The 15,219-nt window shown below is 37.5% G+C and overlaps 1 pseudogene across 1 annotated transcript in view; it reads right to left on the reverse strand.

Moving 5' to 3' along the window:
• Positions 1-15,219, reverse strand: part of LOC149821624 (leucine carboxyl methyltransferase 1 homolog) — a 30,143-nt pseudogene that overhangs the window by 10,883 nt on the left and 4,041 nt on the right. The window contains exons 2-4 of the transcript XR_016426147.1: positions 4,201-4,303; positions 2,450-2,570; positions 2,292-2,339 (exon numbers count right to left, since the gene is read on the reverse strand). The product of XR_016426147.1 is annotated as a leucine carboxyl methyltransferase 1 homolog (transcript). The remainder of the gene's footprint in view (positions 1-2,291; positions 2,340-2,449; positions 2,571-4,200; positions 4,304-15,219) is intronic.

Consider the following 15,219-nt stretch of genomic DNA (forward strand, 5'->3'; position numbering starts at 1 on the left):
TGAAACGACTGATTTAGGTTTTCTCAAGTATTTCTTAAGAATTGAAGTTGCTTACTCTTCTAGAGGGTATTTATTATCTTTGTCTAAATTTGCTTTTGATATTGTTTCCAGGCCTAGAATCACGAATGATAAGAAAGTTGATACTCCTGAGATTGCCAACACAAAAATGTGAATTGATGATGGAGAACCTCTTTAAGATCCTACTTCTTACTCACAACTCATTGGAGTACTTTCTTACCTTTCAATTACTAAGCATGATATAACACACGCTTTACACACAACCAGTCAATTTCATCACGCTCTCACTTATGTTCACATGGGAGTTGTTTTGCGTATTATTAGATATATTAAAAATTCAATTTCTCGAGGACTTTTTCCGTCTACTTCATCTTCATTAGATTTAATTGCTTGCATTGATGCTGACTGGAAAGGTGATCCTAACAACAGGCACTCAATCACGGGTTTTTGTGTAGTTTTAGGTGAATATCTTATTTTGTGACAATGCAAGAAGTAGCAGAAGCTTTTGCTTTCATAACTGAAGCCGAATATCGGTTCATAGCAACTAGAACGATGGTGGTGGTCAAGCTTAGAAAATTGTTAGCCGATATGAGAGTTCAAGTAAATGGCATCTCACGCATATGCTGTGACAACAAGAGTGTGATCTATATTGTCAATAATCATATTTTTTCATGAACGAACTAAATATATTGAAATAGATTGCCACTATGTTCGAGAGGAGTATCTTCATGGGACTATAGATCTGCCTTATGTAACATCAGAATATTAATTAGCAGATTTCTTCACCAAACCTCTCATTGCTCCCAGATATCACTTTATTTTAGACAAACTTTTGGTTATTATACAGTAAGTTTGAGGGAGAGTGTTAAAATGTACATATATGAATATATTATATATATGAAATATATATATATATATATATATAGATTTTTTATTTTCTTTATTTTCTATTTTTTATTTTTGTATTTTTATTTAGTTCAAAATGAACTAGAGTTCTAACTAGTTAACAACTAAGTTGGCTAGTCATAGAGCCATTGGAACTAGTCCAACGACTACAAATAGAGCCATTGAACTAGCTCTAACGACTCTATTGAGTCTCTCTCCCTCACTCTTCTCTCATGTATATAAATAGGGGTTATCCCCCCTCCTTTTTGTAATGCTTCTTGCATTTGGTAATGAATAAAATATTATTTATTTTTTATTCTTGTGAATACCCCTTGTGTGGGTTTCGGTAGTGTGCCCTTTGTGGACACTTGTTGTGCTTGTTCTCTTGAATCTTTAGTGGACATATTGCATGATATTAGAAGACTCTTATTTCTTTACATACGAACGACAATTTTCAAAAAATAGGATTAGAGGATACAAGTATATATATATATATATTATTTGTAATTTATTTAAGCATTCTAATGCATGTAATGATATAAACAACAAGATTGGTCTCTAATTTGAAAGAAATATCACAGTCCCCAAGAACAATACATAAATGCATTTTTACAAGCAATTCAACAAGCACAATATTGTCAATTTCTAATTTTTGCGATCACATTTAAGGACAAAAAGGAGCATTTATGGTGGGTGTGAATTTCAATTTTTTTTAAATGGCATTTAGCCACGCATTTGGCTTAAAAGGTCAAAATAGTCCTCAACTACATAAGTTTAGGACACCATTTCTTTGGTCTGCAGTGGTGGGATATGGTCGGGGTAGGCCTAGGAAGACATGGATGGAGATGATAGGAAAGGATATGAATGCTTTGAACCTCACCGAGGACATGGCATTGGATAGAAATGATTGAAGGAGAAGGATTCATGTGGAAGACCCAGAATGATTTTCTTTTTTGATTCATATCGCCGACCTCAATTGTTTTGGGATGAAGGCGTAGTTGTTGTTGTTGTAGTGGTGGGATATGGTCAACCGTACCCGGAGGCGTATCTGTTCGGTATGGGTTCTTCAGCAAAAATGATGTTTCCTTGTGACTTAGTTAGCCAAAGAGGGAGAGGGGCAGAATAGCAAAAGGTCCTAGTCAATAGAGGCACAACTCAGTAGCAAGCACTAAAGATAGGAGTAAGTCGAATTACAATGCAAGTCAATCATCACTCCCTTACACAGGAAGAGTTGGCATATAAGGACTAATAATGTTTATTTCAGCAAACATTTGCATGTCAGATAGCACCACCCACGACAAAGACTTCAGAATTAATTAATATGGTCTCGGTCCCATAGAACAATTTCATAATCACACTAAAACATTAATGTTTATGTATGCCTATACCTCAAGGTTTGTGATCATTTGGTGTCCAAAAGCATCATCTGGATGAATCTGCCCACAATAATGATAAAAAAGAATTGAGAGTGAATATAAATTGTAACAGCATTGGAGACTTAAAAAGGAAAACTAAAGTTAAAACTTCTTCAGATAGACAGAGAAACCTGTTCGTATAAGAAAAATATAGAAGTTGAGAACGTTTTTGAAGCCCAACCAACTACAGCACGTGTTGCATCTGGATCCAAGTATATTAGAACGCATTCTGCAATCATGAAGGTTGGCAAGCTGCTGACAATACAGACAAGTAAATAAAACACAAAACATACCAAGATGTAAAACAAAGATTCAATAAAACATCCTTAACCCAACACCCCTGCTTAACTTAATAGCCCAAAAAGGTACACACTTTTTAACAGTGAAAGAGTCTTCAAAAACATTTAAAAAAACAATGAGCAGATATTTATTTGCTTCAGGTAAAGCATCCCCCACATCAAATTCTAGCAAATATCTACTTGTGGATCCCAATTTCTCTTGAGGTATCCCCACAACACATTTTAGAGTAAACATCTCTTTCTTACATCTAATAACCTGTATCATGTTTCTTTGGTCCATTTTTTGCTAAAATGTGTACTTCATTCTACTTACTGCATCCAAATCTTTACTCTCATTTTTTCTTTTTGTTTAAAAACAAACCTTTCCTCTCTTCTCAAAGACACCATCGTTGAGCATGAATGAGTCTCTCCTTCCACAAAAGACACATCCACCATCTTTCATCATAACAACCTCTAACCTTAACGATTTCTTTCACCATCCATTTCCTCTAACTACCTTAGTGACCAACCAATGCCAAAAGTATTGGCCTTGCCCAAAAACTGACAAACAGAATACCTTAATAGACAATCCAAAGAAATGTGCATTGCATATAGAAAAATACTGATCTGTTCCTCGTTTTTTTATTTTTTGTGTATTTGTTTCAAACTTCATTTTCTATGTTTATAGCACGAAAAGCAAAATTCAGGTTATTTTGTTATCCCAGATCTTTTATCACATTTTTATAAAATTCATGTCATGGAATTTGGCCATAGATACAACATCTGCCAAGTTCCCTCATCTAATCAGCTAAAATTCCATTCAGTGCTGTTCTTTGCTCATCATGTCCTACTACCATCGTTTCTTCCCCACTTCTAAGGAAATATATAAAGCTGTTTGCTATTTGGTTTCCAGCCCTCTTTGAACTTTTGAAGAGAGAAATGACTTCTGTGAGAAAATCTGGTCCAACTGGCATTCCCAACCTAATACTATGATAGCTGATAAGCATTCATGGTCCAGATCCCTGTTTTCCTATTCTGCGCCCCATTTGACTTCCGCCTCCAGGTCCTCCACCTAATGTACCAAGGACACTTTCACATTTGTAATGCAATCCCATGACAAGTCACTTCAGTGGTATCTTTCCAGCTTTCAAGTATGTTCAATATATGCAGAAAACCATATGCAACCCAAAAATGTGCCATTAGTTATCTTAGAATGAAGCAGGTCTACATTAAACATTACTAAAAACTTTATAGTACTGATGCAATATCTTTGAATAAATTGAAAAAAAATAAGCCACTTGCTCTTGCTTGAAACCTAATTCAGATGATGTTGATACACAAGTAGTGATTGAAGCAATCATAATAAATAACAACAATATTTGTAGTGATCAAGACAACGATGTTGGTGGTGACTCTGATGATCATGATGCATATCCAACAAGGACATGATACCATACGTAAAAAAATGAGAAATTAAAGCAGATGATGTCACTCCAGCAGTATATACCTAATTTCTTTTTTGCCAATTAGATAACCACCCAAACTATAAAGTGCATTGGCAGAAATAACCTCAAAAAAAAAGTAAAGTGAAAAAAACAGCATACCTCCGATCCAGTTGTGCCATCTCCAGGACAGAATCTAATTGCTTAAGATCTCGGAGATCGGCAGGAAGAAGTTTGTACTGATCACTTAACACTTCTCCTTTCTCTACAATCAATTCCCCAGCTTAGTTGGCAAGAATAGAAAAAGGTCAAATTTCACTTAAATGCATTCTTCAGCTGTTAGCAAACTGAACTGACCATCATAACCCATAAGGGAGTTGCATCAAATACACAGACTACGAGATACCAAAAGATCCTCAACAGATGCAGCATACAAAATCACTATGGATTATAACTTACATAAAGCAGACGCCAACATTTTTTAAAATTTATAAACCTTAGGGCTTTTCCACACAAAACCAATATACAAGAAACACAGTCAGTCAACAAAGTGAAAATACTAAAGTCACATTTTTAATTTAAAACGTTCCTAATTATGACAGTTCTTTCCATTTTGCATCACTACGAAAAGGACTTTCATTTATTCCTCCAGAAGGAAATTATTCTAGCCCATTGAAGTTATGGTAAACAATTAACATGTGCATCACACATATATGGGAACACACAGACATACAGGTGCCAGAACATGCATTAGTAAAAAATGAGGACCACACTGGTGCGGTCCTATACTCTGGGGTGCTGGAGAGGGGCATACTGAGTTTGGCCTAACCTTTTGCTTTTCTGCAAAAAGTGGCTACCCTCAGAAGTCAAACCCGTATCTCCACATTGAGAGCCCCTGCACTTACCATTAGAGCAAGCAATTTCCCTCAAATATATCTAAATGCACGCCACAGCATTAGTCACAGGGAATTGTCCCATCTCAAGCACATATGACTATATGTTTGACAAACACATAATTTTCAGTAGGTTCTAATGCAACTAGCAATTGCAAGATTTGACACTAGTACATGTGAAACAAAGAGAGAGAGACTACCCCTATGTCACATGGCTAGGCTAAGGGAAAATCATCTCCCCCTCCCCCCCCCCCAACCCCTATGTCACATGGGTGCGGGTGCGGGGATGCGGCAAAAAAGTAATATATATAATAATTTTTAAGTTTTATCAGTTATCAGTTAAAAAAATATGTTTTAATAAGCCATTCACAGTTTCACGGTCTCGATCTTGGTTCGACAGTTTTTCTCTTGAAATACAAAAATATGGTTTTAAGAAATCTCTTCTTGACCACTCCTTATTTATATTTAAGAACCAAGACACAATTACTCTGTTGTTGATATATGTAGATGATATCATCATCACTGGTAATTCCAATGAGCACATTGAAGAAGTCAAACATTTCTTGAATCAGAGGTTCAAAATGAAGGACCTTGGCAAACTACGATACTTTCTTGGAGTTGAAGTCAACAGTACTTCTGAAGAGATGACTCTCACTCAACATAAGTATACCATTGATGTTCTCAATAAAGCGAGTATGAAAGACTGCAAGCCCTTGGGCACTCCTAGCGTTCTTCATCAAAAGCTTAGCTCTCAAGATGGGGATCCATTTGATAATCCCACACAGTACCGTAGCATAGTGGGTATGTTACAATACCTCACTTTTACTCACCCTGATATAGTCTACTCGGTGAATCAAGTTTCTCAGTTTATGCATGCATCATGTGAAGGGCATATGGAAGCAGTTAAACGGATACTTCGATACCTGAAGGAAACGGTTGGGGATTGCCTCATATATAAGAGAAAGACAAATGGGCAAAATGCACATGAGATCATTGTTTATTCTGATGCGGACTGGGCAGGAGACCCAGATGAACGCAGATCAGTATCCGGCTATTGTGTGTTTGTTGGGATGAATTTGGTTTCTTGGAGTAGTAAGAAATAAAAGGTTGTTGCCAGATCCAGTACAGAGGCTGAATACAGGTCAATGGCAGCCGCCACTGCTGAAGCTACTTGGATTAGACACTTACTGACAGAAGTAGGAGAATCGATCTCTCGATCACTTCTTTTATGTGACAACCAGAGTGCCATTAGTATGTCCTTTAATCCAATCCATCACAGTCGTGCCAAACACATTGAAATAGATCAGCATTTTGTGAGACAAAAGGTAGAAGAGAAAGAGATTGAGCCTGAATTTGTACGAACTACAGATCAAGTGGCGGATATATTTACAAAAGGATTGACAAAAAAAAGATTTTGGATGTTAAAAGGCAAGTTGTTCATGGTTCAAGATCATGCACAACTTGAGGGAGGGTGAAAATAAGTGTATTCCCCTTGTTACGGGTCACGGGTCTAGAGATCCAGACCCGTGATCATTAACTTCTCATTAATGGCACTGTGTAATTTACTTTATTGTAATGAGGGTACTTTAGTACCCCAATCTTTGTAATAGTATGTTAATATAAATGAGTTTATACAACAGCCGACCCTAAGATTTGAGGGTATCGGTTTTTCTCTGCAGCTTCTCTCTCCCTTTCTCTCTCTCTCTCTCTGTTTCTCAGCTCTCACGCGAGGAAGGACTTGAATATTGAAAATCGAATACATACTTTCGTTGAGACAAAACCACACCTTCACGGCTCGTGGCAACTTCTATACCCAGAAAATATCTAAGTGAACCAAGGTCTTTTGTAACAAAATGGTTTTGAAGATGAGCCTTTGTAGCTGCAATATCTTTTATATCATCTCCTGTAAGGATGATGTCGTCCACATATACCACCATAACAACTAGACCTGAGTTAGTTTTCTTAATAAATAATGTGTGGTCTGCCGCCGACCTATTAAAGTCAAACTTTGACATCACTTCAAACAACTTTTGAAACCATGCACGAGGACTTTGTTTCAGACCATATATCACCTTTCTTAATCTGCACACCTTCTGACACTCCCCCTCAACCTCGAACCCAGAAGGTTGTTGCATGTATACTATCTCAAACAAATCCCCATATAGAAATGCATTTTTCACATCTAGTTGGCACAAACTCCATCCATGGTGAACAACTACGGAGAGAACAAGACGAATGATACCCATCCGTGCGACAGGAGAAAAGGTTTCAAAGAAATCAACACCATATGTCTGAGTATACCCTTTTGCTGCTAATCTAGCCTTGTATCTTTCAATTGAACCATCTGATTTGTACTTTATGGTATATACCCATTTGCATCCAACAATGTCAGCATCCAATGGGAGATCAACTAGGTCCCATGTATGTTGAGACAATAAGGCATCCATTTCGTCTTGCATTGCCTGCTTTCACCTGCGATCGAGCTCTGCCTGTTGATAGCTCAGAGGAATAGTTTCAGCAGATAAGGCTGAAATAAATGCTTTCATCTGACTTCCAATTCTGGCATCAGACACAAAATGAGATATAGGATATATAGTACATTGTTGTGTCCCCTTCCGTAGAGCGATTGGCCTATTATCATCAACATGAAGGTCACTGTTGTCAGTAGCACTTACCTCAGGAGAAGAAAAAGATGAAGGCAAGGGAGGAGGTGGAGCTCTACGCACATATACCAACGGAGGATTATAAAACCACGAGGAAGGTAGAGTTTGATTTGGTAATTGGGGCACAGATTCCAAGGGAAAAAGAGGTACAAGAAGGAGAAAAGAATTATCTGAATCAACTTGCATCTGAGCACCAGTACTAGAATAATATGGAATGGACTCCAAGAAAGATACATCCACACTGACATGCTCTCGCCGAGAAATCGAATCATAACATTGATACCCCTTTTGATTTTTTGGATAACCTATAAACATACATTTAGTTGCTTGAGCAGCTAATTTATCACTGTCAGGTCCAAGTTTGTGCACAAAGCAAACACACCCAAATACTTTGGGTGAGAAATAGAAAAGTGGAGTATTAGGATTTAGGATATGCAGCGGAATTTGATCTCCCACGGATAATGAAGGCATGCGGTTGACCAGATAACAAGCAGTGATAACCGCATCACCCCAATATAAAGCAGGAACATTGGATTGAATCATAAGGGTACATGCTACATCAAGGAGGTGCCTGTGTTTTCGCTCAGCCACCCCATTTTGCTGAGAAGAATAGGCACAAGTGGTTTGAGGTTGAATGCCATGGTCTTGATAAAATTACAACAAGGCTTTGGTTTTAAACTCAAGAGCATTATCAGTGCAAACAATCTTGACAACAGATTCAAACTGAGTTTTTATTTCAAGAATCAATGATTTGATAATACTGGGAACTTCAGATCTTTCTTTTATTAAGAACACCCAAGACAACTTAGAAAAATCATTAACAATAACAAGATAATATCGACACTGAGTCCTGGTAGGAATCTTATTAGGACCCCATACATCTGCATAAAGAAGTTCAAAGACCTTATGACTGGACTGACTCTGACTAGAAGGGAACGAACTCCGATGATGCTTGCCCAGCTGACATGCTTCACACTGAAATGACGTAGTAGACGAAATTTGAGGAAAGACAGCAAAGCTTTGACAATGAAGGATGACCAAGACGACGATGCCAATGAACAAGACTGGAGGAGTGATCTACTGCAGCATAAACGTTTTCCACTGGATGATGTAGGTAGTAGACTCTATTTTCCTCATAGCCTCCACCAATCTTCTTTCCCGTTAACAAATCCCGAAAATGACAACCCACCGGGTCAAATATCACTCTACAGTTTAGCTCTTTTGTAAGACAACTCACTGAGAGTAAACTTTGAGGAAATGAGGGAGCATGAAGAACATTTTTCAACTACAAGGAAGAATATATAGAAATATTTCCCTGACCAACAACTGAAGAGGAACTCCCATATGCTAATGAGACTCCTCGATGAGCAGTAATATCCTTTAGATCTGAAAAAAAATGAAAATTTCCACACAGATGTCTGGATGCACCAGAGTCAATAATCCACTTACTATCATTTAGATGAAGATGATTCCCTGTTGAGTAGGCCACACCAGCTACAGGAGAAGAGGAGCTTGAAGGACGACGAGCTATCAGCTCGACTAAGAGTGATACAGTCACTCGCAGAAGAAGTTTCATTTGCATTTGCTACCTCTAGTGTTGTAACATTAGCTTTTGGAACATTAAGCTTTGATGCAGAAGAGGTTGGCCGTCCATGCTTATCCCAACAAGGATCTTCTAAATGTCCTAATTTTCCACAGAAAGTACATTGAAGTTTACCTCTACCTCCCACACCTCTTACATGACCTCGTCCTCTAATATTCTAAGTATTTCCACGTCCATAACCAGATGGGATAGCTAGAGCAGATGACTGGGACATAGGATGAGATTGTGGGAGAGAAATCACAAGTCTACTCAAGCGATTGTATGCATCAACAAGAGTAGGTACATCGAATTCGGTCAACATTTGGACTTTTGCAACAGAGAATTTTGAAGATAAGCCTGTGAGAAACCGGGCAACCATAGTCTGTTCTTGATGATCCTTTTGCTTCGAACAACAAAGAGGCCTATGAGCATTGAGTCTTTCAAATGCTGCTTTGACGGAGGCATAGTACTGGGCCAAGGTCTGATCTCCCCGCTGCAAATTATATATCTCTTGTTCGACTTGCATGATACGACTCACATTAGTCTCTTGAGAGTACGTATCTTGAAGATTGTCCCACATCTGTTTGGCTGTATTATAGTAAATTAGACCATCTACAATATGAGGTTCAACACTATTCATGATCCATGACATAACAATGTCATTATCTTCATCCCAAGTAATATATCTTTCCACTTTATCATTCGGATCAATTTCCAACAAAATATGTTTTCTACGATGTCCAGATACCGACATCATAAAAGTTCTGGACCACCTGGCATAATTTGTTTCATTCAATTTCACAGAAGAACCATACAAGAAGGGATTTGCAAATGCCTTATATTCCCCAATAGTCTCATTTTTGGAATCGAATTTCGGAGCTTCACCCATAATGAATAATACTAACTCAGGAGATATTTGCCGATAATACTACTGCAATAAACCAGTTAAAAAAAATCAGATTCACTCTCTAAACCACTTAGAGTTAGAATCTGGGATGTTCAACGACCACACACCAACTGAAATAGGAGCAGCGTATTTCACGATCACATGACAGCCTATTTCACGACCACACGAGGTTGTTCAACCCACATCAAAAACAGAATCACGCCAGTAGAAATAGAAGCAGCGTATTTCACGATCACACTAGGTTGTTCAACCCACATCAGAAACAGTGATAAATCAGATCAGAAAACAGATCTGAGATAACCAGAACCACGTCAAACACGACATCCAAGTTCACGACCAAAGAAAAGGATCATTTTATCTATGATCTGTTATGAGTACAACCAAAAAAAATATTCCCCATGAAACAGAAACCACGACAACCTCAGATAAGAAAAAAAACTGCTCCCCACGACACAGGATTTACGACAACTCCAAACTTTTCGACATCCAGATCCTTGAATATCCAGATCCAGATCTACGACTGAGCAATATAGGTTTTCTTCACTCCACTAAAAAAAAAATTAGCTTTTGCACATCACCCATAACTGTCGCAACTCGATCCTGTTGACAAGCGATCATCGTGACCTTTAGATCTGATTACAGACATCAGATCTATGCAACTCGTAAAGGGACAAAATACGCACACCCTTTTCCTTTTTTTTTCTTTTTTTTTTTCTCGAGCTTTGGTGCAGATCGAACACGTGCTCACGCTCCCAAGACCTACTGCTCTAATACCATGTGAGAACTTCAATGGGGTGCACAGGAACCGAGAGAGAGAGAGAGAGAGAGAGAGAGAGAGAGAGAAGTCGGCAAAGAAGAAAAACTTGTATCTTATTAGGGCTAATCTCCTCTAGTTTAAATAGAGGAAAGCCTAAAAGAAAAATTACATACAAGTCCCTCATTATATATAAAATATCAAAGAACCTACTTTAAGAAAAATAAAGCTTGAAACTTCTAAAGGTCAACTAATCTTAACAAGAACAAGTTTAGGTTCTGAATCGGAACCATCTACTATGCCCCACAATCTTTTTCCCCATATGTGGTGCTTCATTATTGAAGCCCACATTACATAATTTGTGTCATTTAGCTTCATGGGTATGATGGTAATTTTATCTTGATCATCCATCTTTTACAAAGGTGATAAAACAAGGAGAAAAAAGAAATAAAGAAAGAGAAAGAGAGAGTAAGAAAAAGCAAACACGATATTTTGATGCAACGAGCCTTTCTTTTCTCTCCTTCCTTTAAAAGAGGCTTTAAAAAACCCAACCAAGGTGATAAAACACCTTTGCAAGCTTGGCACGGAAAACGAGGCAAGAAATCTTCACGATGTAGGATGAACCTTGCTCAGATACCATGAAATGAGGATCTTCCAAACACGAACTTAGATCTGCACGAGAAGGTGTCTAAAAAGACACTAAAGCATAACCCTTAAAAAGGGTATAATGGGAAACAAAAGAAGAAATAAAATATTCTTTATTGATATGAAAACACCACCGAGGACATGGCATTGGATAGAAATGATTGGAGGAGAAGGATTCATGTGGAAGACCCAGAATGATTTTCTTTTTTGGTTCATATCGCCGACCCCAATTGTTTTGGGATGAAGGCGTAGTTGTTGTTGTTGTTGTGATATGAAAACACCAAATGCTTAAGAAGCATTGGAATTTAAAATACAAGAGGGGATGCACCCCTTTATATACAAGTGGGAGAGGAGAGCTCTTAAGGAGCTCTCCTTTGTAGCCATTGGACTAGTCCAACGGTTATAAATGTAACCGTTGGACTAGTCCAACAGTTACACTATTAGTTAAGTTCCAAGTGGAACTTAACTAATAATGTAAGTCTAGTTCTATTAGAACTAGACTTTCAAAAATTAAAAAGAAAATAGCAAAAAATACAGAAAAATAAAATTAAAAATAAAATTACATTAATATATATATAATAATAATAATAATATGAATATTATTATTATATATATATATATTTTACATTTTAACAGTCTCCAGATATTGTAATGCTAGCATGCATAGCATTAGATTCAGAATTCATCGCTTCATATATGACTTGCCTCCTTTCAGGCAGTTTAAAACTGTAATTGCACTACACCCAAAACTCCCTCGACCTATTCCATTTTAAATATGTTATTCTAACATTACACATATTTTATAAGGAAAAAGAAGGTGAGATATATAAGTCAAATTGTTTTCTCTTTCTTACCCGGTTAACATGGCTTCACAATGGCCTCAAATATTATGGGCAGATGAACTTGTAATGAAATATGCGGAAAAGAAATATATGTCCTACAATGGACATTCACACATAGAAATCAAAGAACAAGTCCAAAAGAGGACATACACAAAAGCCAATAATGGCTAGAAAGCATAAAATCTTATAAATGCACTAAAGGGCTTGAAGAAGCCACACCTTACAAAGGGGGAGACCCCACTTATTTATAGGCAAGAGAGGAGTGAGAGAGGGTTTAGAGAAGAGAGAGGGAAAGGCACCATTGGGAGACCCAACAAGGTGTCGTTGGGCTCCCAACGGTCACAATTGTGACCGTTGGGGGCCCAACGACTCTTTGTTGGGGCCCCCAATGAAAGTGCATTTAATGCACAAAAAAAGAAAAAGAAAAAATAAGAAAAAGAGAAAAAGGAAAAAGAAAAGAAAAAGTAAAAAATAAAAGAAAAAGACTATACTGCCCCTATTGGGCGATTTTACAGAAATACCCCTTATCGGGTATGGGTGAATATACTTATATATATATATATATATATTTATATATATATATATAAATATATCGATTACATGTGTATTTTAACACCCCCCCTCAAGCTTTACGGGGATACAACTGAAAGCTTGTTGAGAAGAAACATAAAACGAGGAGCAGCAAGAGCTTTAGTGAAGAAATCCGTCAACTGGTACTCGGATGTGACGTAGGGCAGTGCTATGGTTCCTTTTAAGTATTCATCTCGAACATAGTGGCAGTCCATCTCTATGTGTTTAGTTCGCTCATGGAAGGTGTGATTGCTTGCAATGTAAATGGCGCTTTTGTTATCACAACACATCTTCGAAGGATTAGAGATGATGACGCCCATATCCTTGAGGAGACTCCTAAGCCATACAAGCTCCATGGTTATAGTGGCCATTGCACGATATTCCGCTTCATTTGAGGATAATGACACCTTTTGCTGCTTCTTGCATCTCCAAGAGATCATAGAGTCACCTAAGAAAACACAAAAACCTGTAGTTGAGACTCTATCATTAGGATTTCCTCCCCAATCAGCATCAGTATAAGCAATTAAATCAAGAGATGATGAAAAGGAAAGAAAAACCCCCTTAGTTATGGTGTTTTTAATGTATCTGACTATTCTTAAGACTGCACTCATGTGCACAGATGTAGGTGCATGTTGAAACTGACTGACTGAGTGAACTGCATGAGCTATGTCTGGCCGAGTGATGGATAAGTATGTCAGAGCCCCAACAAGTTGACGGTAGGGAGTAGGATTCTCGAGAAGTGTTCCATCTTCCAACCTTAACTTTGCATTGATGACCTCAGGGGTGTTTGCCTTCTTATCATCGGAAATTCCAGATTTGGAACAAATGTCAGCAGCAAGTTTCATCTGAGAGAGAATATACCCTCGGGGAGAGTAGGCTACTTCAATACCTAAAAAATATCTTAAGAAACCAAGGTCAGACATATCAAAATTTTCTTTTAAAACTTTCTTAATATCATGGATTCCTTGTTCATCACTTCCAGTGATGATCATATCATCAACATATAGTAGTAAAATCACTATTGAAGATCCTGCACTTTTCACAAACAACGCAGTGTCAGTATAACATGAACGAAAATTCAAACTAGTCATTACACTGCTAAATCTGTCATGCCAAGCTTTCGGAGCTTGTTTAAACCCATATAGTGCCTTGTTTAGTTTAAGAATTTTGTTTTCACCAATAGATACTCCTGGTGGAGGATCCATATAGACCTCTTCACTTAATTCGCCATTAAGAAATGCATTCTTAACATCCAATTGATAGATAGGCCATTTTTTAACGGATGCAACCGCAATAAGAGTCCTAACACTAGTCATTCTAGCTACGGGAGCGAAGGTTTCTTCATAGTCTATTCCGTACTCTTGAGCATACCCTTTGGCTACCAACCTAGCTTTATAACGTTCTAATGACCCATCACTTTTAGTTTTAATTTTGAAGACCCATCTACATCCAATAGACTTCTTTCCAGTGGGTAATGAAGTTATTTCCCAAGTTTTAGCCTTTTCAAAGGCACTAAGTTCTAGTTTCATGGCTTCAACCCATTGAGGAATGTTTTTGACTTCATTATAGTGTGATGGTTCATGATAAGAGTGTAATGCAATTAGGCATGCCATATATTTAGGTGTTAGGGACTCATAGGAAACAAACCTATTTGGTAGATTGGAGATCCGGCTAGATCTCCTTAAAGAGGTTTCCTCTATGTTGGAACTTTAAGAATATTTTTCTAACGCACTAATGGGAGTTTCTTGACCTCGCCTAGCATAGGTTTGAATTGACCTATTTTCAACATCATTACTTCTATTTTCAACATCATTACTAAGAGGAATATCCTCTAAATCAATAGAAACCTCCTCTACGTGGGGAGTCACATCTTCTTGAGAGAGAAGATCATATAAGAAAGCATATTCGTTTTCATCAATGTCTTTATTTTTTTTAAAACCGTTCTCATTTTCTAAAAAGGTAACATCTTTGGATACATATAGTTTGTTGCTTTTGGGATCGAAGCACCTAAAACCCTTTTGATTTTCTCCGTATCCTAAGAACACACATTCGATAGCTTTGGGGGATAACTTATCTCTTTTATGTGTAAGGACAAAACACTTACACCCAAAAATTCTTAATCTATTAAAATCGGGTGTTCTTTCAAAAAGTTTTTCATATGGAGATATATTTTGTAGAGATGAGGATATCATTCTATTTATCAAATAAGTGGAGGTTAAGGCGGCTTCGGCGCAATAGTTTTTTGGAAATGAGAAGAGTCCTAGTGGTTTCCAAGATGTGTCTATGCTTTCTTTCAGCTAGATCGTTTTATTGGGGAGTCCTAGG

This window comes from Nuphar pumila, chromosome 11 (genome assembly GCF_984573655.1).
Source record: "Nuphar pumila chromosome 11, dmNupPumi1.hap1.1, whole genome shotgun sequence".
Taxonomy (NCBI): domain Eukaryota; kingdom Viridiplantae; phylum Streptophyta; class Magnoliopsida; order Nymphaeales; family Nymphaeaceae; genus Nuphar; species Nuphar pumila.